Consider the following 5,000-nt stretch of genomic DNA (forward strand, 5'->3'; position numbering starts at 1 on the left):
TCACTTTCTTCTGTAAACAGAACTAATCTACATTGTGTAACTTTCAGTTCTACTAAAAAGTCGTTGGAACACGACAACCGCTTAGACTTGGCAACACGAAATGCTGAGCACGAATTGCTTGTAAAATACAAGTAAATTGTCCTTAGAACAAAAAAATGTTATTTATCTGGCAATTACATTATTCTCTACCCGTTTAGAATTTTGGTCTCGGTGCTTTCGAAGAGATTCAAGCAATACGACGTCACCACCAAACCGTGAATATGATTGGACAGCGTTATTACGTCATTTTTCCAATAACGAATCACAATTCTTTGTTCAGATCAGCCAATGGATTATTTGAGAAAATAATTAAACATGTTTTATATTTCCTGTTACTAAGAATTGAATAACACTGAATAATGAGCCATTATTATTTGTCACCGACTGATTTTATTAACGTCTTGTTAAATTTGATACTGCATATGCATGAATGATTAGTAATATAACTTTGTAGGCTTCATATAATGATATACTAATTATATAATTCAACGATTGACATCCCACGCTGTCAAATAGTATGGGATCAGTAGTAAATATGTAAGATTAATATACACTACACACTAAATATTTATTCCATTGTACTTAATGCATTGGATCTGAAATAATTCCACACATGATAAATGTTAATCTAAATATGCCCTTAAACAATGATTAGATATTAAAACTAAATGCGATAATGTATACAGCAGATGTAATTGACTAATAAAACAAAAGGTAGACATTTTATTCAGTTATCGGAGAAGTTAAGACTTACTATTTAACTAGTCTCTAACCAGAATACAGTCAAAATGGCGAACATATGTAGAGTGAGGACAAAGGCTCTGAGCAAAACTGAAATTTGTGTCTCTTGTGTCATAGTTTTAACACATTTTCTAAGACATGCTCGTCCATGTTGTTGATAGAACATAAGAACTTAAGAATGAAGGAGACTGCGAGAGACCATAAGGCTTACACAAGGCAGTTCCATGTTCATTATTACCTGTCATCCATATCCATAAAGTTGTCTAATCTTTTCTTAAAACAACTAATAGTTTCATGGCTCACTGTATGGTTACTAAGTCTAATCCATTCGTTGAACACTATTGGTAAACCAGATCTTGCCTATTTCATTCTTTAAATCTAAATTTGTCCAATCAAACCCATTACTTTCCTGCCCTGTTGTGCGCGCTGCTCAAACATCAATAATATATAATAATTTCATAATAATAAAAAATGGTGTACCGAAATATTACAAGGGTCAAGTATAAAATATCAATTTATAATTAGTGTTATATAAATGCTTAGCTAAATTGAATTATTCATCTTTTTTCGTACTGGATATAAAATGTTGAAATACAATAGCAGGTTTCATAATTCATCATTCATGTCGATACGGTAACGTATGTATCATGCATATGTATTCCAATGAATAACGAAAACCTTACCATACATTGATAATGTTCTTCGCAATAATATGTAAAACATATTTTGATATTTCTTGGAACATACCATTGTTTTATTTTGATATAGCTACATATAAAGTTACTCGTATTGTGATTTGTTTCTGGGAAAAATGACGTATCATTGTCAACCAATCATATTTCCGGTTTGATGATGACGTCACATCGCTTAAGATTTGAAAACGGCGAGGCCAGAGCACCTCCGACACCGTTGAGAAGCAGTTATTTTTTTATATAGATTATTTATCTTTAGTGTTACAAATAACTTTGTTTTAATTTATTAATAAGTTTTGTTAATTGTTTTGTGTTGCCAAGTTCGAACTGTTGCATTGTGACCATAGGCTCTGTAAAAGAGCTGAAATTAATGTAAAGAATATCTAAATGATTTCAGTGTTGATGAGAAAATGCACGTACACAGGTACTTGTGGAAATTAGTATCCAAAACAATTTAACTGTAAGAACATAGAATATTGTTCCAATGTTTAACTACAGTTCTAATTAAAACATCAGTACATGTTTCAATAATATTCAAATGATTATTTTTACAATAAGTGTGAAATTAGAAAATATAGTTTGCCAACATAACTGTGACAGTTGTGTAATACCAATATTAATTTCTCACAGTTAACTTTATTGATAACGTGAGGTTATTATCAAACACTGAATTCAGTAAAAGTGTTTTAAGTGTGTATAAGTGTATTATCAAGTGGACTCACTACGATGGAGCTTCTCGCTTATTGTAAGTACAAACAACCACTAAACACGTTAGGTCCACTAAATATACACACTGCCAATAGGAATAGCGGAAGCCAGATATACACGACAAGCGACTATATAAAAGTGATATGATTGTATTTGATTATTTATTTCTTATATATTTGTATTTATTAATTTGTTGAAGTCCTTTGGTTATTCTGTGAATAATATAGCTTGTAACAAGTAAGGTAAAGGTATATACTTGGATAATTTCTAGGAATCTCCCCCAATAAAAGTAATTTCACCAAACAGGCCTTGGGGAGAGCACGCCCTTCTTGCCTTGAAGTGTGGCCCACGTTAAGACAAACAGGGCATAAGTTAAAGCGAGGAAGAGGAAGTGAGGTTGCTTGAACAATTGGGCAAAGGAAGGAGTGAATTTGAAGCTACGTTTCAGTATGTTTCAGCGGCTCTCTCTCTCTCTCCTTCCCTTTCTCCCCCCCCTCTCTCTCTCTCTCTCTCTCTCTCTCTCTCTCTCTTGAGTGAAACGAGCTTTAGGGTAGGTTTGTAGGGTGCCACGAAGGGATTGCTATTCGTAAACGCTTGTGTTCTTGTAGCTGATATTGTATATATATATATATATATATATATATATATATATATATATATATATATATATATATATATATAACCAAACATATCAGTTTTTATATGTGTTCACTTGTCGTGTTGTGGCCAAAACACCGAATTTTTGACACTTTTAGGTCAACTTCGCTGGAGCAACGGCACAAGAGACCTGGGAACTCAGGTATCGTGATTGTTATTTTCAACTTCCATTTATAACACCCGATTTTTTTTTTCAGAAATTGCCACGTGTTTTTCTTTAAGATAACCTTCGGTAATTGATAACACTGGTCAACAACGTTTATTAAAATACCTGTCCCACAAGCAAAAGGAGATGAATTTGATAGAATTTTTCTCCAAATTTCAAATATGTTTTCCGAATTTTTCTATCAGGCATATTTTTTCTGTTATAGCATATTAGATTTAAACAATCATAACTAATAATTGAGGCTATTTCAATTAAAGCTACCTATGAAATGTATAAATGATATGATTTTCGAGTGTATTTTGCTTCTGGAAGATCCTGTTTTAGTGTTCAACAGAATCGGCCAACATTGAAGACCTTCACTTCCCTTGATACCGGGTTTCCATGTTCAGAATGTCCTGGTGAAACCTGTCGCCGTGTTCGTCACTGACGGCGCCAAGATTTGCAGGGAAGATGTGCAAATGAGAGTCTAGGAAGTGGATTCTTAGATTCTTATTGCATCCCAAGGGCTTGTAGGACTCCGTATTCCATCCCAAGGGCTTGTAGGACTCCGTATTCCATCCCAATGGCTTGTAGGACGTCAGTAGCTCTTTTACGATTTCAGAATAGTTATTTGGTTGTGATTCCCCAAAAAAATCTGCGCAAACTTTCTTAGATGACAACCATGCATTTTTTTTTCAAGATTATTTAGCTCCTCATCAAAATTCTAGTCTCTCATCAGTTCCCTAATCTGTGGACTAACAAAAATACCTTCTTTGAGTTTTGCGTCACTTATTCCAGGAAACTTATTTTTTTTTAGATATGTGAATGCCTTGCCAGCTCTATCCATACCTTTAACAAAAAAAATCATCAACCTTAGTTTAATATGCAAAGGAGGTAGATAAATTTTCTCTGAATCAACAAAAGGAAGATTGACAACATTCTTCTCTGCTGGGGTCAGATCTTTTCGGCCACAAATTCTTTTCATAATGATTTTTATTACCCTGACTGTCCCACTCACAGAAAAAGAAACAAAACTTTGTGTAATCCAGCTGCAGTCCAATTAAAAGTGCCAAAACCTTTAGATCACCACAGGTATTCCATTTATGTTCTTCATACTTAATTTTTTGCAATAGAAGCTTCATACTCTCTTATGTTTCCTTAATGTTAGCTGCATGGGCCAGAGGAACAGAAGGAAACTTATTTCCATTGTGGAGCAAAACAGCTTTCAGACTCACTTCTGAAGAGTCAATAAACAAGCGCCACTCATTCCTGTCATATTTATGGTTAAGTTACTCCATAACAGAATATACATCATTGCAAAACACCACATCCTCAAGTGAGAAAAACTGTTCAAAATCACAATGTCACTTACGATAAAAAACTAACTTTAGATTCTTTCTGGAGAAGATTCCAGCCATTAACTTGGAAGCAAGTTCAGATCGCTTTTTTGACAAGTTTAAATCCCGCACAAGATCATTCAGATCTCCCTGATTCAATAAACGTACTTCACTTGGGTGATGGAAAAATTGGACATCAGTTTTGGATTCTGCATGCAATATATACATATATATATATATATCTTTTTTTCAACCACAAATAACTTTTAATTCCATGCCATCGCAGTCGAGACGGAAGAATCGCTCGATGGAGACATCCGTTGGAAATTGAAACGTGGACGAGCCAAGGATTCGAACCCAGCTAACCCGTAACAAAGTTACAGTGACTTAAACCAATGCGCTATCAAGAGAGATAGCGCATCTCTCTTGATAGCGCATTGGTTTAAGTCACTGTAACTTTGTTACGGGTTAGCTGGGTTCGAATCCTCGGCTCGTCCACGTTTCAATTTCCAACGGATGTCTTGATCGAGCGATTCTTCCGTCTCGACTGCGATGGCATGGAATTAAAAATGATTTGTGGTTGAAAAAATATATTAATTGATCACTGGGAACCATTCAGTGTATATGTATATATATATATATATATATATATATATATATATATATATATATATATATATA

This window comes from Oratosquilla oratoria, chromosome 24 (genome assembly GCF_046742065.1).
Source record: "Oratosquilla oratoria isolate Oo_2021 chromosome 24, ASM4674206v1, whole genome shotgun sequence".
NCBI lineage: Eukaryota > Metazoa > Arthropoda > Malacostraca > Stomatopoda > Squillidae > Oratosquilla > Oratosquilla oratoria.